The sequence below is a fragment of the Thamnophis elegans genome, chromosome 1 (genome assembly GCF_009769535.1).
Source record: "Thamnophis elegans isolate rThaEle1 chromosome 1, rThaEle1.pri, whole genome shotgun sequence".
NCBI classification, from domain to species: Eukaryota; Metazoa; Chordata; class Lepidosauria; order Squamata; family Colubridae; genus Thamnophis; species Thamnophis elegans.
The window spans coordinates 176,589,871-176,613,022 of NC_045541.1; the positions used below are offsets into that span (position 1 = coordinate 176,589,871).

The window sequence follows — 23,152 nt, forward strand, 5'->3', positions numbered from 1 at the left end:
AGGACTTCCTGTATGTCAGCAGCTCTCCCTTTCTCTCTCTTTAGCTCCTCTTCAGTTTCTTTGAAGGAGATTGGAAGAGTCATATTTGAATGAGAAAAAGTCAAATAAATCTTCCCCCGCTTTGAAAAAAAAGATCCCAACCTCTTAAAAGGCAGATCTGTAAACCCACTCCGTAGCTTCTGAGGTTGCAGCTGAATCATTTCTCAGCAGCGGAGAAAAATTGGTGGAAAGGAGTCTTTATTGTAAGCAATTCCAGATCAATTTCGGCTGCCTCTTTGTCCAAGAGAGCTGGAGAGAGAAAAAAAAAATCAATAAAATACTGCGCTTGCCATGCCTCAGACATAATATAAGCGGCACGTACAATTAATGTGTTATTGATAGAAGGGAATATGTGTAGCTCTGGATTGGAAAAATGGGGTCCTAGGTACTCTCTGAGTTTGACTGTTTTCTTACAGACATTTGGTGACCCAGCTAGGTAACCTCATCAATGCTAGAAGGGGTGTGCGTTGTGTGGGTGTGTTCCAACATAACTCTGGAACGCCTCAAACAATTTCAACCAAACTTGGTACACAGATGACTTACTCTCTAGAAAAAATACTGTGAGGGTAAGACACCACTAACACCCCTCGGGGTGGGTGTTCTGTTAAGATACAGCCTGTTGTGCCTTACAATGGCTTCTACTGGACTGCCGTAAAATGGCTTCTACTGTACAGCACAGTGGAGTTGCCATGATAACGGCTTCACAGTCCTCCACAAGGGGGCTCCCTCTGGTAAGGGGGAAAATCCAACATTAGAAATTAAGTTTGGTCCAGACATTCCCCCCCCCCCCCTATAAATAAATTCCCGGGCAACTCCGGGTTATCAGCTAGTGTGAAATAATACATAGAAGGGAGTGGGGTTTGTAGAGTGGAAGAGGAAAATGAGTGTAGGATCCTTAATGCTCTCTGGCCTTGGTTGTTGTTTTGAAGACGTTTCATGACCCAAATGTCAGCGTTCCAAGTATCATGTGGAATTAAATCAGAGTCCAAGGCAAAACGATCCTTAAAGTTCCAATTTAATAAAGCAGACATCTTAGCACATCTGTGTTAATCCCAATACTGGAAATGACATCAGAACCCCACCCAGTTGAAAGTTCATGATCTTGTCCCCACACCCACAATCCATCACATGGTCCAATCTTCTTCTTCCACGCTGGCATCTACACCCAGCTGCTTCCGGTCAGGTGCAAAGATGCGGAGACAAAAGATGACCTTGGGCTTCTAGTAAAGAATGACAACAACACATTCCACAATCCTACTCCTTTCTATTCCCCCCTCCCCTCAACTATACTAATGAAACAGCATAATGAAATAAGAGAAAGTGTGGCAGGCCAAAATTCTAAAAGGAATATAATTGCAGGCCTGACACCAACCTCATCAGTGCTGGAAGGGAGCCAGGGAGGAGGAGGACTGTTAGATTCTTGGTGCTTTTTGTGTTCGGTTGCTTTCTTGCAGACATTTCATAACCCAGCTAGGTAACCTCATCAGTGCTAGGAGACATATGTATGTGAAATAATACATTCCGTTGTTTAATTCCATTATTTAAACCCTTAAGAGTTATCGAGGAAGAGAATGCTGAAAGAGAGGTTACATCAAGGGGTATGATTTTTCCAGGGGTGGGTTTCTCGCCCCATTCCAACCGGTTCGGTTGGAACGGGGCTGGCGGCGTCCTCGTGCACGCGTGCGGTGCACGCATGCGTACTAGCGTCTGTGCGATGCTCCAGCTGCTCCTGGAGGATTGTGCAGGCACTGTATGCGTCCTGCGCATGCGTGGAAGCGCAGAACTCGTCAAAACCGGGTAAGGAGCGCGGGCGGGCGGGTGGGTGAGCCCTTCGACGTTCCCGGAAGTTACTTACTTCTGGGTTCGCCGACCAACAGGTTCGCGGGGACTGCCGCGTACCGGTTGAAACCCACCCCTGGATTTTCCCCAAAACTTTACAAAAGGGAGTAACATGAAGACATTGTTGGGTTCGTGACAGGGGTGGGTTGCTGCCGGTTTTACTACCGGTTTGCAACCCGCGCACAACATGTACACAACGCGTGCTATCCGCACTTGCGCTGTTCAATGTAAATTGTTCTTCGCGCATGCGCAGAGCAATTTACAATGAACTGCGCAAACACAGTCACTAAAATCCAAAATGGCGGCGGCCCAGCGACATCAAAGGAACCAGTTCAGGGGTGTGTTAGGCCTGGGTCGTTGCCGGTTCTGGGACCCAGGCCTGATTTCCACCACCGGTTCGGCCGAACCGGCACCAACCCACCTCTGCTTCATGAGATATCAGTTCATGAAATAAATGGTGGCATTGCAAGAAGCTCATTTCAACAACAAGGAGACAAAAAAAAAAAGATGAACATACTGGTTTTGGGGGAGATGATCTGTATTAAAATGTATGAACAAAAACTGGTTTTTTTCCCCCTCTTTCTCTGCACTTTCCTTCTTTCTTTGCTCCTGCCCTTTTTCCCTTTCTTGATTTAGCATCCAGCTCGTATTTTAAAGCTGCTTCCCGTCTCTTTGCCTTTGCCTTTAATGCATCAAATTGATTGAACCTTTCTTTGCACAGCTGGAGATGCCCAGAATGGTAACTCATCCTGGTTACCATAAATAGCCTTTTTAGAGCCTCTTTCGCTATAAGCATCCTTGGATTCTTTTTCTTTCTTTCTTTCTTTCTTTCCTTCCTTCCTTCCTTCCTTCCTTCCACACTTTCATTCTTTCTTTCCTTCCTTCCTTCCTTCCTGCTGGCCTGCTTGCTTTCTTTCCTTCCTTCCTTCTTTCTTTCTTTCCTTCTTTCTTTCTTTTTGTTCACTCTCATTTCTTTTTATATTTTTTCTTTCATTTCTTTTTCTATTTCTTTTTTCTATTTCTCTGTTTTCCTTTGTTTCTTTTTCTGTCTCTCTATTTCTTTTACTTTATTTCTTTTTCCTATTTTTCTTTTTTCCTTTCTTGTGCTCTTTCTTTTTCTATTTCTCTCCCTATTTCTTTCTTTTCCCTTTTTCCTTTCCCGTTTTCTCACTTTATCTCCTTTTCTCCTTTTTCTTCTTCTTTTTCCTGTCTTTTATTCTTTCTCTCTCTCTTTTCCTCTTTGTTTCTTTCTCTGTGTTTCTCTTTCTATTTTTCTATTTTCCCCTTTCTTTCTCACACTCTTTCATCTCTCCTTTTCCTTTCTTTTTATATTTCTCTCCCTATTTCTTTCTTTTCCCTTTTTCCTCACTTCCCGTTGTCTCGTTTTGTCCCCTTTTTCTTCTTTTTCCTGTCTTTTATTCTCTCTCTCTTTCCCTCTTTGTTTCTTTTTCTATTTTTCTTTCCCCCTTCTTTCTCACGCTCTTTCTTTTGCCTCTCTCACTTTCCTTTCTTTTTCTATTTCTCTCCCTATTTCTTTCTTTTTCTTGTTTCCCTTCCCTTTCTCTCCCTTTCTGTCTCCGTTCCTCCTTTTTCTTCCTTTTCTCTGTCTTTTATTCTTTCTCTCTCTCTTTCCCTCTCTGTTTCTCTTTGTTTCTATTTCCATTTCTTTCTTTCTTTTTTCTTTCTTCCCCACCCCTTTCACGCACATAAACAATCCAATTTTGACCTGCTCCGCCCAGGGGGAAAAAATGGAAAGAGCCAACAGCCTTGTTTCCAAAATAGTGGTTTCCGTCTCCGTAATTTTAAGAGTGTCCTTTAAAAAGAGCACCAAGGTTTTAATTTTCAGCAATGGCCACCTCCGTTGCAGATTTGTTCTGGACTCCTCACTCTTCTGCCACCTAAAATTGGGTGCAATCAGAGGTGAAGGGTGACGTTGCAGTGTTTTGGTTTAGGCCCACATCTGGAACATCTTATTTTTAGCCGGGAGAACAGATTAGTACACCAAGGAGAGCTTAAAATGGCCCAGTAACTTAGAATTTCCTTTTGTTTTCCTGTGTGCGATGTGTACGCAGACTCTAAATATAAGTCCACATTTTAGGAAAGAGGCATCTATTTTGGAATCACCTGCAAGGCAGAGCAAATCACAGAGGTTCTCTGTGGGAGAGAGAGAAATTATAAATATCTTTTGTGGTAGTCCTCGACTTAACAACAGTTCGTTTAGTGACTGTTTAAAATTACAGCGGCACTGGGAAAAAGGACTCCGGACCATTTTTCACCATTTAGGACCATTGCAGAGTCCCCGTGGTTCCACGATCAAAATTCAGACGTTTGGCAACTGACGGGGGAATTCTGGGAGTTGAAGTCCACATATTTTAAGATGGCCAAGATTGAGAAACAGTGCTGATAGGGGAATTCTGGGAGTTGAAGTCCACATATCTTAAGATGGCCAAGATTGAGAAACAGTGCTGATAGGGGAATTCTGGGAGTTGAAATTTGCATATATTAAGATGGCCAGGATTGAGAAACAGTACTGATAGGGGAATTCTGGGAGTTGAAATTTGCATATATTAAGATGGCCAAGATTGAGAGACATTGCTGATAGGGGAATTCTGGGAGTTGAAGTCCTCACGTCTTAAATTGCCCAAGGTTGAGAAACACTGCTGACGGGAATTCTGGGAGTTGAAGTCCACAGATCTTAAGATGGCCAAGATTGAGAGACGTTGCTGACAAGGGAATTCTGGGAGTTGAAGTCCACAGATCTTAAGATGGCCAAGATTGAGAAACAGTGCTGATAGGGGAATTCTGGGAGTTGAAGTCCTCGCGTCTTAAATTGCCCAAGGTTGAGAAACACTGCTGACGGGCATTCTGGGAGTTGAAGTCCACAGATTTTAAGATGGCCAAGATTGAGAGACGTTGCTGACAGGGGAATTCTGGGAGTTGAAGTCCACAGATCTTAAGATGGCCAAGATTGAGAAACAGTGCTGATAGGGGAATTCTGGGAGTTGAAGTCCTCGCGTCTTAAATTGCCCAAGGTTGAGAAACAAGAAGTAACAACGTGCGATTTTATACCGGAAAGCTAAGAATTCATTTTTAACATTTGTGAGGGGAGGCTGAATTTTGTCCCAGTATAAAACGTGTACTTCAAGCAATAGTTCACCCTCGGCCCTCCACACCTACCCTTTGCAAAGCAGGGCGTAACTTTAGGCCAGTTCTGATGTTGGCGCTTCTCCTTGCAACTGATTAAGATCCTATTTGTCTGCCACACACATGTCAGCCTCCTAGGAAAATTAGAAATAAATAAATAGCTATTTTTTTCCCCTCTCCCTCTCTCTTTGGTCGGGCATCAAAGTGAAATGAATTCTTCCCCTGTGTTGCAATTCTTCCACTTTGCCTGTAAAACTGGTTAGGTGACTTTTAGTGAACTTTAGTACAAAGGCTGGGTGCACTTCAATAAAGGTGTGTTGGAAGGTTTAAAGTACACAACTGTAACGGCAGAAGGCTCTGTGTTTGAAGATGTTCGGTTGAGGGATTCGCTGGCTCCTTCCTCTTTCTATACAAGCGGTCCTGGACTTACCACTGTTCACAGTGACCCTTTGAAGTTAAAATGGCATTGAAAAAAGGGACTTATAACCATGTATTCACACTTACAACCGTTGCAGTATCCTCAGGGTCAGGGGATCAAAGCACAGGCAGTTGTATTTATGATAGTTGCACCATCCTCGGGTTCAGAGGTAGTATTCAGCAGGTTCTGACCAGTTCTGGAGAACTGGTAATTTTGAGGAGTTCAGAGAACCACCTCTGGCTGGCCGCGCCCCCATCTATTTTCTGCCTCCTGAATCCCAGCTGATCAGGTGGGAATGGGGAATTTGCAGTATCCTTCCCCTGGAGTGGGGAGAGAATGGGGATTTTGCAGTATCCTTCCCCTGGAGTGGGGAGGGAATGGGGATTTTGCAGTATCCTTCCCCTGGAGTGGGGAAAGAATGGAGATTTTGCAGTAGCCTTCCCCTGGAGTGGGGAGGGAATGGAAATTTTACAGTATCCTTCCCCTGGAGTTGGAAGGGAATGGGGATTTTGCAGTATCCTTCCCCTGGAGTGGGGAGGGAATGGAAATTTTACAGTATCCTTCCCCTGGGGTGGAGAGGGAATGGGGATTTTGCAGTATCCTTCCCCTGGAGTGGGGAAGGAATGGAGATTTTGCAATATCATTCCCCTGGAGTGGGGAGGGAATGGAAATTTTACAGTATCCTTCCCCTGGAGTGGGGAGGGAATGGGGATTTTGCAGTATCCTTCCCCTGGAGTGGGGAGGGAATGGAGATTTTGCAGTATCCTTCCCCTGGAGTGGGGAGGGAATGTAAATTTTACAGTATCCTTCCCCTGGAGTGGGGAGGGAATGGGGATTTTGCAGTATCCTTCCCCTGGAGTGGGGAGGGAATGGAGATTTTACAGTAACCTTCTCTGGAGTGGGGAGGGAATTGAGATTTTACTGTATCCTTCCCTTGGAGTGGGCAGGAAATGGGGATTTTGTAGTATCCTTCCCCTGCTGCACCCACCAAGCCACACCATGCCTACCAAGCCACGCCCACAGAACCAGTAGTAAAAAAAATTGTGTGACCTCTTTTTGCGACCTTCTGGCAAGCAAAGTCAACGAGGAAGCCAGAGTCACTTAACAACCATGTTACTAACTTCACAACTATAGTGGTTAACCTTACAGCTATGTTACTAACTTAAGGAAGAGCAGTGATTCGCTTAACAACTTGTCTTCTTTTAATGATAATAATCCCTTGCGGGATGGAGTCTGAGCAACTGAATGGAGCCGAATGTTACTAGCCAGATTCCCTTCCGGTCGCCAGTGCAGAGGGGGTTTTTTTTTTTCCAGCAGATATATTCTCATTGTGCCCAGAGAGAGAAATATCTGCCTCTACTTAGGATTGAACTCACAGCCTCCTGGATTGTGAGGCCAGGGCTCCGCCTCTAGGCCACCGCACCACTCAATTCACTTAACAACTGTGATATCAAAAGTTGCAACATGGGGCAAAACTCAACTTCACAACTGTCTCACTTAGCCACAGAAATTTTGGGCTCAATTGCAGTGGTAAGTGAAAGACTAGCTATATAACATGTCACGTCTGAATGTCTGAATCAGAGGTGGGTTCCTACCGGTTCGCACCGGTTCGGTAGAACCGGTTCGTCAAGTCTACCAAACCGGTTAGAAGAGGTTCCACCAGTGGATCCAGAAAGCAGGCCGCACCTACAGAAGAGGTTCCAAAAATTTTTGAAACCCACCCACTGGTCTGAATCCTCATCTCTTCTTTGCTGGCTTGTTCAGGCATATAACTCTGGAAATGGAAATTGCAAATTGTTGGAATTTGCAGAGTTACTCCTGGTGAAGAAATTGCTTTTTTTAAAAATTGATCTGTTTAACCCCACTGTGGGTTGCTTAATCTGATGTTATCTGAGCAAGAATTTGAACTGGGCTTTCCTGCTTTGTCACTATATCCAAAGGTTTCTTGGGAGATTGACTGATAATGTAATTCATTCGTAATGTAATTGACATCAGTCACTATCCTGAAGCTGATTGAATCCCTCCAAACAATCAATCACCCACTGTAGGGTGCCATGTTTCCAATTGGATGCTTAAGGAAGCTCCGAAACAGGGCATAAAAACATTGCTTCTCCCACACCTGCATTGATGGATCTTGAGAACTTTAAGGTAGACTGCTCCTGGGCAGGAATAACAGAATAACAAGAGTTGGAAGGGAACTTGGAGGTCTTCTAGTCCAACTCAAGTAGGAAACCCTATACCACTTAAAAGATGGTTGTCCAATATCATCTTAAAAACCTCCAGGGTTGGAGCCCCCACAACTTCTGAAGGCAAGTTGTTACACTGGTTGATTGTTCTCACTGTCAGGAAATTTCTCCTTAGTTCAAAGTTGCTTCTCTCCTTGATTAATTTCCACCCATTGCTACTTGTCCTTCTCTCAGGTGCTTTGGAGAATAGTTTGACTCCCTCTTCTTTGTGGCAACCCCTGAGATATTGGAAGACTGCTATCCTGTCTCCCCTGGTCCTTCTTTTGATCAAATTAGACATACCCAATTCCTGCAACCGTTCTTCATATGTTTTAGTCTCCAGTCCCCTAATCCTCTTTGTTGCTCTTCTCTGCACTCTTTCTAGAATCTCAACATCTTCTTTTATACGGTGCCAACCAAAACTGGATGCCATATTCAAAGAATGGTCTTGCCGAGGCATTTTAAAATGGTATTAAGACTTGAAGTGATCTTGATTCTATCCCTCTGTTGATGCAGCCTAGAACTGCATTGGCTTTTTTGGCAGCTGCAGCTGGCTCATATTTAAGTGATCGTCCACTAAGACTCCAGTATCCCTTTCACAGTTACTACTATTGAGCCAGGGACAACCTATTCCACACCTGTGCATACAATAAAACTTCTGTCTGTCTTCCTTAACGGCTGTTCTCAAATGTACTTGGCATCTGACACTATTGTGTATTTCTCTGTGTGGTTGACAATAGTTGCTATGCTGTTGGAGGCAATCCCATAGTTGTTAACGCAGTTATTTTGAAGCAATGGGTTTAAGCACGAATAAATTTAAAAGAAATCCTGGCAGACCAGTGAAGAGCAAGTCCCAGGGTTCAAAAGAGGTAAAAGAGGACCTTAGAAACGGTAGATCATTCCTGTGTTAAGATCCAGGGAAAAGGTTGTTAAGCAGCATGTCTGGAAGCACACAAAACCGCCATTTCTCAAAGCCAAAATGGGTTTATCACAAACACGTCAAGTCAAAAGTGGATTCCTAAGCTTGGATTCTGCTACCTAACGTCATTCCGGTCCTTGTTTGCTATGATTCTTTCTCTGTGATTAGATTAGAATCAAATGGAAGAAAAGAGAAAAGTTGGAAGGGACCTTGGAGGTCTTCTAGTCCAACCCCCTGCTTAGGCAGGTTTAAGAAATGGTTATTCAACCTCTTCTTAAAGACTTCCAGTGTTGGGGAATTCACAACTTCTGGAGGCAAGTTGTTCCACTGATTAATTGTCAGGAATTGTCCTCTTCACTGTCAGGAAATGTCTCCCTATTTCTAGGTTGCTTCTCTCCTTGATTAGTTTCCACCCATTGCTTCTTGCCTTGCCTTTACGTGCTTTGGAGAATAGCTTGGCTCCTTCTTCTCTGTGGCAGCCCCTCAAATATCAGAACGCTGCTATCATGTCTCCCATAGTCTTTCTTTTCATTAAACTAGTTATATCCAGTTCCTAAACGGGCTACAGGTAGTCCTCCACTTACGACCATAATTGAGGCCAAAATTTCCATTGCTAAGTGAACTATTTCTTGAGTGAATTTTGCCCCGTTTTACAACCTTTCTTGCCACAGTTGTTAAGTGAATTACTGCGGGATAATCTTCTCAGGCGGGGCAGACAGAGTTCAAGCAAACACAGAAGTGCTAATGTAACTTTATTATAAGGCTAAATTAACAGAGAGCCAGTTTGGTGAAGTGCTCAAGGCATTAGGGCAGAAACCAGGTGTCAGTGAGTTTGTTTGATTGATTGATTGATTGATTGATTACATTTATATGCCGCCCTTTTCTCCGAAGGGAACTCAGGGCGGCTCACAATTCAATCAGGGAAGGAGATACAAACAGGGGGATAAAAAAGACGAGGCATAACAATACAAAATTAAAAACACACAACAACCATACCATTCGAGAAGGGGGGCAAAAACTCTTTAGCCCCAGGCCTGTCGGAACAGCCAGGTTTTAAGGGCTATGCGGAAGGCCTGGAGGGTGGTGGGGGTTCAAATCTCCACGGGGAGCTCGTTCCAGAGGGTCGGAGCAGCCACAGAGAAGGCTCTCCTCCGGGTAGTCGCCAGTCGACACTGGCCAGCGGATGGAATTCGGAGGAGGCCTAGTCTGTGGGATCTGATCGGTCTGTTGGAGTTCTAGTCCTTAGTTCTAGTCCTCAGGCATGAATGCTGGACTTAGGGACAATCGGCAGGAGATGATGAGTTCTAGTCCTGTCTTAGGCAATGAAAGCTGGTTGGGTGACTTAGGGCCAATCACCAGGTGTCCGTGAGTTCTAGTCCCATTTTAAGCATGAAAGTTGGTTGGGTAATTTAGGGCCAATCCTCAGAAGAAGGTGTGTTCTGGTCCTGTCTTAGGCATGAAAACTGGCTGGGTGACTTAGGGCCAATCACCCGGAGATGGTGAATTCTAGTCCCGCTAAGCATAAAATTCCGCTGGGTGACATTGGGACGATCGCTCTTTTTCAGCCCAACCATCTCACAGGGGAAATAGGAGGAGGAAAGGAGTGTTAGTACTGAATTATGTATAAGCGATACTAAAGGCAGGATATAAACGCATTAAATAAATAAATAAAACCCATGGAGAGGGTGACTTTGGGCCAGCCACTCACTCTCAGCCCTAGAAAGGAATCAACAGCAAAGCATTTCCTGAAAATCCACATCAAGATAAGTACAACGAATTGTCCGGGAATCAGACATGATTGAAAGGAAGAATTAAAAAAAAAATAACAAATTCACAAAAACTTGCAAGGCAGAAGGGAATGCCCCCCCCCCCCATCACCTTTTCAGCCCGAGAAACTAAGGAGGGTGCCACGCCTGAGTCCTTGCGCTGTCCGTTATGCAGCTGTGGGCTAGGCTGCCTCTTATCTGATGGTTACCTGAGCAAAGTCCCTTCTTTCTCAAGGTCTTTTTTTAAACATATCATTAAATATATGGAGACCAAGCCCTGTTGCTAATGGGAACAGGGGCTGGATGGTTTAGCTAGCAGAAGAAAATAGAAGGGGGTGGGGGGGAGATACGATTGTGGCTTGCAACTATCTAAGAGGCCTACTTTTGCAGTTCTCTGTTGAAACCAAAAGCAGGAGAGAAAAACGAAATCGTGGGGTTGAAATTCAAATTCAGATCGGTCTGAAATTACCCAGTTCCCCCCCAAAAAATAAGACCCAACTGGAAAATAAACCCTAGCATGATTTTTTGTAATATAATCCTGTTCTGACCCCCCCCCCCTCGTCCCACACCAACACACACTCCGAGCCAAAGATAAGTTACGGCATTTAATTAACAGACAGACAGGTGCTTGGCAGCAAACCGGCACAGACAAGCTTGGGCAGCAATAAACACAGATAAGGCTTGGCAGCAATCCAGCCTGCCAAGCTCATAACAATGTTCTCCGACATTCGTTCCTGCGTTGACTTCTGCAAGAGGGGCGTGTGCACAAGCAGTCCTTTTTATAGTCTGGAGAGGAGCCTAATGACCACCAGCTGAGTACAATCACCTCCTGTAATTGCGTAATTGTTCCTGACGCCTATTAGCTCTTCGATGGCGTGCATCCAGGAACAACTCACTACTGGCATCCGGCTCACTTTCCCTTGTCTCCTCCCCACTGGTCCAAGGCTCAGGCGCCTCCTGGTGGCCAACCAGCCTCTCTGCGCCCTGCTCGAACCCTGTCCAGGATCCTCCAGAGCTGACTCATCGGGCCCCTCGCTGTCGGAGTCTGGTGGCAGCTCCAACGGCTCCTGCTGGGCCACAACATAATCCCTACCCCCAAAATAAGCCCCAGTTAAGATTGTCAGCAGACGGAGGGGTTTAGTATTGTATTTTCCCCAAAAGAAAGACCTAACCGGGAAATAAACCATAATGCATCTTTTGGAGCAAAAAATAATATAAGACCTGGTCTTATTCTGGGGGGGGGACAGGGTAGCAGGAAATGCCTAACCGTTTCAGCTGTTAAGCCATGGAAGCATGCTCCCGGTTCGGCCTGGATTGGGCAAACTGAGAGTAGTGGTGGCGGGAGGCTCCGCCCACCCAACCTGATGTCTCCGGTCGTAAAAAAAAAAAAAGGAAACCCGTCACTGCGTGGAAGGGAAGCCATCATCCCTGACTTGAAATGAAGTTTCAAATGGGGTGAGGGCCAGGATGGTTCTACTGCAGGAGGTCTTCAAAGTTGGCAAGTTTAACCCTTAAAATCTATTTATGTATTTTATTTATTTATTAATAAAATTTATAGGCCACCCAATCCCGAAGGACTCCGGGAGGCTTACAAAAAGAGGAAAAGAAGTAATAAAAGATAAAAAACGACAGATTTAAAATCACAACATGCATTCGATCTGATCAGGGCTGGACCTCAACAATGAGGTCAACAGCCCCAGGCCTGCCGGAATAGCCAGGTTTTAACAGCTTTTCTAAAGGCCATGAGAGTGGGTAAAGTCCGGATCTCTGGGGGTAGCTCATTCCAAAGGGTCGGAGCAGCCACAGAGAAGGCTCTCCTCCGGGGAGCCGCCAGCCGACATTGTCTGGCTGACGGCATCTGAAGGAGGCCCAATCTGTGGGATCTCACCAGCCGTAGGGAGGTATGTGGCAGTAGGCGGTCCCGCAGGTACGCTGGCCCTAAGCCATGTAAGGCTTTAAAGGTAATGACCAACACCTTGAATTGTGTCCGGAGACCAATTGGTAGCCAGTGCAGCTCGCGGAGGACAGGCGTAACGTGGGTGTATCTCGGTGCACCCAATATCGCTCGCGCGGCTGCATTCTGGACTAGCTGCAGTCTCCGAACGCTTTTCAACACAGACCCGAGGTCATAGCAACCTCAACAGTTTTCCAAAATGTTCGGAACACCCCTGTTTTTAGAAATGGACCGTTCCGGCTGCAAATAGAATTTACAGAATTTGTTCATTTGATCCATAAATGAAAATTGTAACTATGCAAAATAAATTTAACAGCCTATCCCACCCTCATTATTTTCATAGATTAAGAAAATTGGAATGAGGGGTCATTATGACCTCATATCTGTTAATAGCGTAGCCGAAATAGTACATCTGTGATTAAGAGTTGTAGGCTTCAATTCTCAGCATGGCCCCTTGGGGAATTCTGGGCATTGAAGTCCACAAATCTTAAAAGATGCCAACTTTGGAGAACCTTGGTCTGGTCGATTTCTGCACCCAGCAAGACGGGGTTGGACTAGGTGACCTCTGAGGTTCCCTACCAAATCGTATCATCTGTGATTCTGCAATTGCCTCTCGCCAAAGAACCAAAAGCCAGAGTCAAAAGCCAAGATCCCAGGGAGGTTTCAAGAATGTACTGGTAATCCTTAACAACAGTTCATTTAGTCACCATTCGAAGTTACGACGACACTGAGAAAAGTGACCCGTAACCATTTTCACACTTTCGACCGCTGAAGCATCCCCATCGTCATAAGATCAAAATTCGGACACCTGGCAACCAACTCGTATTTATGACGGTTCCAGTGTCCCGGGAGCAAAGTCCAATGTGGAATCCAGATTCATTCAACAATCACAGTGCTGACTTAATTGCAGCGATTCACTTAACAGCAGCGCCCAGAAAAGTCATAAAACGGGGCAAAATTCGCTTAGCCCCTGTCTCGCCTAGCGGCAGAAATGCTGGGCTCTGTTGCGGTTGTAAGTCGAGGACTATCTGTACTTCTGCCCATGGTGGAGCGTAAAACCCTTGGCTAAACAGACGCGAAGCATGACCTAAAGCTGGTTTGTTCCACGTCTCCCAATCTTTTCTTCACTCGTCCGACCCATCAGCTTTGCATAAAGACGCCGAGGGAGCGTGTAATTTGCTTAGCAAGCTGGATAGGGGGGGATATAATTAGATCTGTCACCCCTTTTGAAAAGATTGGGGGTGTCCTTGAGGATTTGCACAGATTGAGCTGTAGCTGGGAACAGCAAGAGTCTGCATCCTGAGTTCACGATTAAGATCATTCCTGAATTTATTTTTTAACTAAGAAGTAGAATGGAATGGAATATAGAATGGATAATAGAATGGAATATGGAATAACAATAGCAATAGCACTTGGACTTATATACCGCTTCACTCTGCTTACCACTCTCTCTCTAAGCAATTTAGAGTCAACCTATTGCCCCCAATGATCTGGCTCCTCATTTTACCCATCTCGGAAGGATGGAAGGCTGAGTCAACCTCGAGCCTGGTGAGATTTGAACTGCTGAACTGCAGCTAGCTGTCAGCTGAAGTAGCCTGCAGTGCTGGCACTCTAACCCACTGCGCCACCTCAGCTCTAGAATGGGATATGGAATGGAAAATGGAATGGGGAATGGGATGGAATATAGAATGGGAGTAGAGTAGAGTAGAGTAGAGTAGAGAGGAGCAGAAGAACAGAACAGAATAGAAAAAAAGAATAGAATAGAATAGAATTTTTTATTGGCCAAGTGTGTTTGGGCACACAAGGAATTTGTCTTCAGTGCATAAGCTCTCAGTGTACATAAAAGAGAGAAGTGATAAATCACGATCATAAGTGATCATAAATACATCCATCATGAATGTATAAACATAAGAATATCAGATTGTTGGGAATAATATATTATAATATATAATACAATATAATATTCCCTGCAGCAAGGACAAGCAGAGATGGTCAAATTGGTCCTTTTACCCAAAGAAAAGAATATCTCTCACCTTGTTTCTGTTTTGAAATTGCTTCTGGATTTTGTGCTTGCGATGAAAAAAAAAATGAAAATGTGTTTTTGCTAATTGGATAGGTTGATGGTTATAGAAATGGCTTGCGTGTACTGTTGTGTAAAAGTAAAAAAAATGTGGTTGTAATCAGGTTACCTTCTGTGCTAAAGAGAGTCGGAAGTTGGTTCCTGTTTTCTTTTCTTTGGTTCCACCACAAAACCGCGGTAGACAAAAGCGCGGTCGACGAAAGCGCGTATGTGACATCATCACAGCGCGACGAAAAAGATCGAAAAATGTAAAAATAAAACGAAAACCTTACCCTAACCCCCCCAAACCTAACCCTAAACCTAACCCTAAACCTAACCCTAAACCTAACCCTTAACCTAACGAAAAACCTAACGCTAACCCTTAACCTAACGCTAAACGTAACGCTAACGCTCTAAACCTAACCCTAACCCTAACCCTTAACCTAACCCTTACCTTTATGTGAATCGGCTTGCTGTAATTTAATTTTTATGTCAATTTTTCGATCTTTTTCGTCGCGCTGTGATGACGTCACATACGCGATTTCGTCGACCGCGCTTTTGTGGAATGCGGTTTTGACGGTTTTGGTTCCACCACAAAAGCGCGGTAGACAAAAGCGCGGTCGGGTCACGCTTTTCTTTTCCCTCTTTACACCATGTTTTTTCCTTTTACCTCCTCCTCCTCCTCCTCCTAGGTTTTTACTAGTAAAGTTACCAAAAATAAAAGAGAGTATCAGATTGTGATAGGGAGCCAGGGTGGGCGAGCATCTTAAGATAGCTGCTAGAGTTTGATTTGTAAACAATACCCCAAATCTCTGCAAAATGATTAATTCAGCCCTCCTGCCATTGTGTTTCTGGCTTGGAATTTTTATCGGGCGGATCAAATCAATCGCCGGGATCTCGTGGTTTCCTCTTGCAAGGCTGCAAAAATAGCTAAAAATTCTGTAAATATTCTGCCCAGGACGCAGGGCCTCGTATTATCTGAAAGTGGCTTGATTAAATTAGTAAGAAGAATGCTCCTATTTGACAATCCTCTTGATGGAATCAGGAGTTTATTTGTTTTAAACCTTTTGAGAAAACCACGGGGGGGAGGAGAATTACATCGGAATGCACCCTAATATAGAAAAGAATTCTGCAGAACAGTTTTAAGTGTGCTCATTCAGCAAACTCTAAGCAGAATTGCCCAAAATTCTAGGTAAAATGTTATACAGGCTACTTAATTCCCAGCACAGGATGGACCACAGATATAGCTTCCTTAAAATGTCCAGATTCCTGAAATGTGGTTGTGCAGCTTTTGGGGAGAAAACAGGGCAGAACCTTATTAATTCATTCAGATTCTAGGCCAGCATGTTGCCATAGATGGCTTGTAGGATCTCAATAAAACTAACAGGTTTTTTTAAAAAAAATGGATGTCCAGTGTGAAGGCTGTTCCTTATATAACTAAGACAGTTTGTATGTAGAAAGGAATATCCAGATACTTATAACAACAGAGATGTCAACCAATTCCCTAAAAGGAATGGAAAACTGAGATGGAGGAAAAAATTAAAAGGAGGTTTCTGGATTAAGACCATCCACGCTACTGAATTTTACTGCAGGACGAAGCCAGATGGACTGACGCTTCGGGATTCAACAGCCTGGTGTCTTGCCTTTTAGAGCAAATCAATTTATCCCTCAAATTTTTTTGAAATGAATTTATTTTCTACTTAATTTTTTTATATATATTAGAGGTTTTGAATAGAAGATAACTAAAGAAAAACGAAGGCAAAGAAAAGGAAGAAAGGAAAGGGGAAAAAAGGAAAACACAGTATAAAAAGAAACAATAAAGACATATAGAACTTTCCAGTTTTCTTTGCAGCAAATGCAATAGAATTGCAAAATTATCTCTTACTTTAGAACGACAAATCACCTTTCTATTATCCATTTTTCCCCCTAATTATCCAAAACCACAAGTGCATTTATTTCTGTTTCATGCAAAAAGTCTATCAGAGGTTCAGTCAGTCATAAGTTTAGTTTTTAATCAAATAAGTTAATTTAGCCATTTTGAGTGGAAAAAAGAGCCCAAATGTAATTATGTACAGTACAGGCAGGACTTGACTTAACCGTAATTGAGTCACGAATTATGGACATAACTCATGCAGGTCGTTAAGCAGGTCATCACTTGATTTTATATTTTTTGCAGTATTCATTAAATGACCACCATGGTCATTAAGTGAATTCATTGCTCACATTATTTGCTGGACCGAAAGTTAACATCGGTTTCCAGGACAAAGTGTCATAAATTGTGGTTACGTGACTGTGGGATGTTACAAATGGTCATTTGGCCGAGCATCCAAAATGTGATCATGTGACCATGTGGATGCATGAACCTTTTTATTTCCCAACTCTGGTGAGAATTAAAAGACTGCCTGCTTTTCATTGGCCGGTGCCATGATTTCCAGGTCTCTTGATGATTTGTTTTTCTGAGATCTCAGAATTCACACAGGCAATATTGGGTGGGTAGACTTCAACTCCCAGAATTCTCAAATGTGGCAGCTTTTAGGAATGGTGGACTTCAATTCCCAGAATTCTCAAACGTGGCAGCTTTTAGGAATGGTGGACTTCAACTCCCAGAATTCTCAAATGTGGCAGCTTTTAGGAATGGTGGACTTCAACTCCCAGAATTCTCAAATGTGGCAGCTTTTAAGAGGGATGGACTTCAACTCCCAGAATTCTCAAATGTGGCAGCTTTTAGGAATGGTGGACTTCAACTCCCAGAATTCTCAAATGTGGCAGCTTTTAAGAGGGATGGACTTCAACTCGCAGAATTCTCAAATGTGGCAGCTTTTAGGAATGGTGGACTTCAACTCCCAGAATTCTCAAATGTGGCAGCTTTTAGGAATGGTGGACTTCAACTCCCAGAATTCTCAAATGTGGCAGCTTTTAAGAGGGATGGACTTCAACTCCCAGAATTCTCAAACGTGGCAGCTTTTAGGAATGGTGGACTTCAATTCCCAGAATTCTCAAACGTGGCAGCTTTTAGGAATGGTGGACTTCAACTCCCAGAATTCTCAAATGTGGCAGCTTTTAGGAATGGTGGACTTCAACTCCCAGAATTCTCAAATGTGGCAGCTTTTAAGAGGGATGGACTTCAACTCCCAGAATTCTCAAATGTGGCAGCTTTTAGGAATGGTGGACTTCAACTCCCAGAATTCTCAACTGTGGCAGCTTTTAAGGATGGTGGACTTCAACTCCCAGAATTCTCAAACGTGGCAGCTTTTAAGAGGGATGGACTTCAACTCCCAGAATTCTCAAACGTGGCAGCTTTTAAGAATGGTGGACTTCAACTCCCAGAATTCTCAAATGTGGCAGCTTTTAAGAATGGTGGACTTCAACTCCCAGAATTCTCAAATGTGGCAGCTTTTAGGAATGGTGGACTTCAACTCCCAGAATTCTCAAATGTGGCAGTTTTAAGAATGGTGGACTTCAACTCCCAGAATTCTCAAATGTGGCAGCTTTTAGGAATGGTGGACTTCAACTCCCAGAATTCTCAAATGTGGCAGCTTTTAGGAATGGTGGACTTCAACTCCCAGAATTCTCAAACGTGGCAGCTTTTAGGATTGGTGGTCTTCAACTCCCAGAATTCTCAAACGTGGCAGCTTTTAAGAATGGTGGTCTTCAATTTCCAGAATTCTCAAACGTGGCAGCTTTTAAGAATGGTGGTCTTCAATTCCTAGAATTCTCAAATGTGGCAGTTTTTAAGAATGGTGGACTTCAACTCCCAGAATTCTCAAACGTGGCAGCTTTTAAGGATGGTGGACTTCAACTCCCAGAATTCTCAAACGTGGCAGCTTTTAAGAATGGTGGACTTCAACTCCCAGAATTCTCAAACGTGGCAGCTTTTAAGAGGAGAGGACTTCAATTCCCAGAATTCTCTAGCCAGCATTGCTAGCTGAGGAATTCTGGGAGTTGAAGTCCACAGGCCAATTTCGAGATACACAGGGCACCAGATTAAAAACCAGAGATCCTGAGTTCTAATTTTACCTTAGTTATGAAGCCAGCTTGGAGACTCTGGGCCTTTACCCTCTCTCTCTCTCTCTGTTCTCCCCAGGGAGAAGTAGAAGATAAGGGCAAAACCACTTCTGAAATGTATTGGCAAGAAAACAACAGGGACTAGTACCCTGTTGTTATCTGGAAGGACACCTCACACACATACACCAAACATGTTTTCAGTCAAAAAGAGCCTAGGAAGCAGGCTAATAACATGTAGGGAAAAAAATGTATCGTTAACCTACATTCCCCCCCCCCCCTGAGAACCAGTGTGGTGTGGTAATGAAAGGCCCCAGGCTAGAGATCAGGAGGATGCGAGTTCAGATTCTGCCTCAGGCACGAAGCCAGCTGGGTGACCCAGGGCCAGTCACTCACTCACTCGGCCCTGGGAAAAAGACGTTAAAGGAAAACAACATCCAAAAACGATGCCAAGAAAACTTCAGCGACTTGTCCAAGCGCTTCGCCAAATATTAAGATTAATTTATTGTGTGACCTACTTCTGCTTTCTGGGAACGCAATTTTCCCCGCAAAAGCCTGCCTGGCCCCAACTATCCCAGCTTTCAGGAAAAGGGGTTTTTTCCCCCCTCATTTTGTTTTGTTTTGTGCGTTTTGATCCCGGTGGGTAGTCCTCGACCTACGACCAAAATCAAGCCCCCACATTTCTGTTGCTAAGCAAAACAGTTCTTAAGGAGATTTGCACCCCGTTTTATGACATTTGGGGGAGCCACATTTGCTAAGTTGCAGTTGTTAAGGGAATCTGGCTTGACCCTGCTTGTCGGAAACCTAGCCAGGATCACACGACCCCAGGACATTGAAACCGTCATAAATATGAATCCAGGCATCCGAATTGTGATCACGGGGATGCTGCAACAGCTGCCAATGTGGAAACTGGTTATGTGTGATTTTTTTTTTCCAGTGCTGTTGTGATTTCAAACAGTCACTAAATGAAATGTAGGTCGAAATGTTAAAAAAATGTTAAAAGAAGCGCCAGAGGGCATGACAAGAAGCAATGGATGGAAACTAATGAAAGAGAGAAGCAAGCTGGAATTAAGGAGAAATTTACTGACAGTTAGAGCAATTAATCCATGGAACGCCTTGCCTCCAGAAGTTGTGGATGCTCCAACACTGGAGGTTTTTAAGAAGAGACTGGACATCCACTTGTATGAAATGGCATAGAGTCCCCTGTTTGAGCAAGGGGTTGGACTAGAAGACCTCCAAGGTCCCTTTCAGCTCTATTCTGATTGATTGATTGATTGATTATTGCATGTACATCAGACTTATTTATTTAACTTCTATGCTGCCATCTCTGCAAAGATATTCTGGGCGGGTTGCAATTAAAATCATAAACATAAAAATATGTAAAGTACTTTATAAAAACATTAAATACAGGGATAAAGAGCAAAAAAAGCAAGATCGGTACATAATACAGGTAGTCCTCAATGTAGGACCACAATTGAGCCCAAAACTTCCGTTGCTAAGTGAGGCAGTAAATTTTGTCCCGTTTTATGATCTTTTGGGGCCATAGCTGTTAAGTGAATCACTGCAGTGGTTCAGTTAGTCACACGGTTGTTAAGTGAATCTGGTTTTCCCGTTGGCTTTGCTCGTCAGAAGGTCGCAAAAGGGGATCACGGCATCCGTCACAAGTATGAGTCAGTTGCCAAGCATCTGAATTTTGATCACATGACCATGGGGATGATGCGGCAACAGTCATAATTCTGAAAAACAGTCTTAAATGACTTTTTTCAATGCCGTTGTAACTTTGAATGGTCACTAAACCAGAAGTAGTATTCTGCCGGTTCGCCCCGATGCAGGCGAACCGGTGGCGGCAGCATCGCGCGAGGCTCCACCTACCTGCCCAGACGCCATCACAGACGCTTTGCGCAGGCGGTAGTGAAGGTAAGAGAAAACCATTACTGCACTAAACGAATGGTCGTAAGTCGGGGACTAGAGTCTTCTCTCTTTCGAGCACTAAGCCACAGGACACAACCACAATGGTGAAAAAAGAGGAATTTTTGTCCATGTGACAGCAGAATAGAAGCAAAGAAGGCGAAAGATTGATACGATCTCAAGGGAAACTGCAGCCTTCTCTTAAAGCAGTGTTTTTCAACCTTTTTTGTGCAAAGGCACACTTTTTTCATGAAAAAAATCACGAGGCACACCACCATTAGAAATGTTAAAAATTTTTAACTCTGTGCCTATATTGACTATATATAAAGTAATTCTCTTGAATCCTCCGCGATTGTTGCTATGGGCGCACGCATGGGACGTCAGTGACGTCCCTGCATGCGCTACCTCCCGGCGGTCCCCGCGTTTTTAAAGTAAACGCGGGGCCGCAGGGACTTAATAGAGGCATCCCTGTGTCCCGAAAGCAACTTTCGGGACGTCCCAAGGCAAAAACACCCGGTGGGTGTTTTTCCCACGGCACACCTTACACTATGTCACGGCACACTAGTGTGCCGCGGCACAGTGGTTGAAAAACACTGTCTTAAAGGACGCTTGTTTTGATTTGATGGAGGGAGAAGAAGTTGGAAAAAATCTGCACATGGTCGACAATCAAAAGAGTGACATTATGGAAAAGATCTCCTCATTCGTCCCTTAGAATTATTGGCACATTAGGCGGAGAAAATTAAATAGGTTCACATAAACTCTATCAATGTGGATTTTATTTTTCTGCTGAGGCCGTATTATATTTGATGACACTGCTGGGATAATTCTAGGTTGGTCTCTGGAATTTGAGCTTCCCAAAAACATTCAGTGGAAGATATGAACGCTTTGGTTATTTCCATTCCTTCGGGATTAAAAAATATCATACGTTATGGTGGGAAAGAAAGGAAAAGGACATCCCTTTGTTTGCTTATTATTGATAACATGGCTTAATTTTATTTTTTTTAACATAACTGAAAGGGGCGAACGTATCCAGTGACACGCACCGGTTCTTTCTTTCTTATTTTTGAAAAGTTTTATTGTTTAAATTAAACAAAAACACCAAAAAAAAAGAATCATCCTTCGTTACATCTTGTAGAAAGCGTGTCGATGGGTTACAAATACATTTCGTCCGCTTCCTCCACAATCATTACATATACTTCGTTCAAATTGAATTGTACATTTTAAATCAAAGATCTTTATGTATTTTACTATCACTGTACCACAATTCTCATTTAATTACCATTATTCAAATGTGCTTTTATCTGAAATCATTTGTATTTAAAGACACAACCACCTACTGGCATTCATTCGCAGTTTCAATAGACCTCCAATAACATTACACCTTTATAACATATTCTGAAACAAAATCAGTTAATAAGATATCTAAGCATTCCCCCTACCTTTCCCCCCCAACTCACACGTACCGGTTCTTGATCGGCGGCGCCCTCTTGATTTTATGTTCTGCGTATGCGCAGAACAATCTTCATTTTAAAAATGTACATTTTTATTTGTTTTTAATGTGCGCATGCACAGATCCTTTTTAAATGAAAATGTGCGTGCAATTTTTTTTTTACTACCAAACCAGTAGTAACCTACCCCTGGTAGGTTCCTACCGGCATTGGTACTGGTGGCAGTGTTCCAAATATCATCCAGAATTAAATCAGAGTCCAAGGCAAAACTTTCCTCAAACTTCCAATTTATTAAGAGAGACATGTTGGCACATCTGTGGGAAACCCGAATCTGAAAACTTCCTGTGGCTCCCACCCAGTTGAAAGTTCATGATCTTGCCCCCGCACCCACAAGTCCATCCCATGGTCCAATCTTCCTCTCCCATGCTGGCATTTCCACCCATCTAGTTCCAGTCAAGTGCAGAGGTGCGGAGACAAAAGATGACCTTGGGCTTCTAGAAAAGAATGACAACAACACATTCTACAATTCTACTCCTTACTATTCCCCCTCCCAATTACCCCAACTAATGAAACAGCATAGTGAAATAATAGAGAGCATGGCAGGCCAAAGATCCTATAAGGGATATGACTGCAGGCCTGACAACAGGTTCGCTTCGCGCATGCTGCTTGAATGAGAAGCGAAATGTCTTTAAAAAAAAGAGAGAGAGAATCCAGTTCCCTCTTGAAGAACAAATCCCTTTGGAACAAACCAGGGGTGGGTTCCTGCCAGTTCTAGCCTCTTCTCTAGAAGAGGTTCCACAAATCTACCGTGCCATTTAGAACCGGTTCCAGCTCCCTCCCCCCGCCCGTCCACACAACATCAAGACGAAGAGCGAGAGGAGGAATTCTGGGAGTTGAAGTCCACAAGTCTTAAAGCTGTCAACTTTGAACACCCCTGGGTTTTTTTTTCTAAAGGGTTAGGGTGCGAGGGTCTTGTAACTTGACAGCTTTAAGACTTGCACACTTCAGTGCTAGAGTTCCTGAGCCAACATGACTGGGGGAGGAATTCTGGGAGTTGAAGTCCACAAGTCTTAAAGCTGTCAAGTTTGAACACCCCTGGGGTTTTTTTTCTAAGAGGTTAGAGGTGCAAGGGTCTTGTAACTTGACAGCTTTAAGACTTGCGTGCTTCAAATGCCAGAGTTTCTGAGCCAACATTTTGGTTGCTAAGCAAGAGCGTTGTTAAGTGAGTTTCACCATATTTTACAAGTTGGCCACGCCCACCCAGTCACATGGCTGGCAAGCCACTCCCACCCAGACACATGGCTGGCAAGCCACTCCCACCTGGTCACATGGCCAGTAAGCCACTCCCACAAAGCAGGCCACACCTACAGAAGAGGTTCTAAAAAAATTTGAAACCCACCACTGGAACAAACCATGATCTGGGATGCGCTG

General features: G+C 43.8%; 1 protein-coding gene across 1 annotated transcript in view; it reads left to right on the forward strand.

The window, feature by feature from the left end:
- LOC116513929 (phospholipid phosphatase 2-like) overlaps positions 1–23,152 on the forward strand; it is a 52,632-nt gene that overhangs the window by 16,680 nt on the left and 12,800 nt on the right.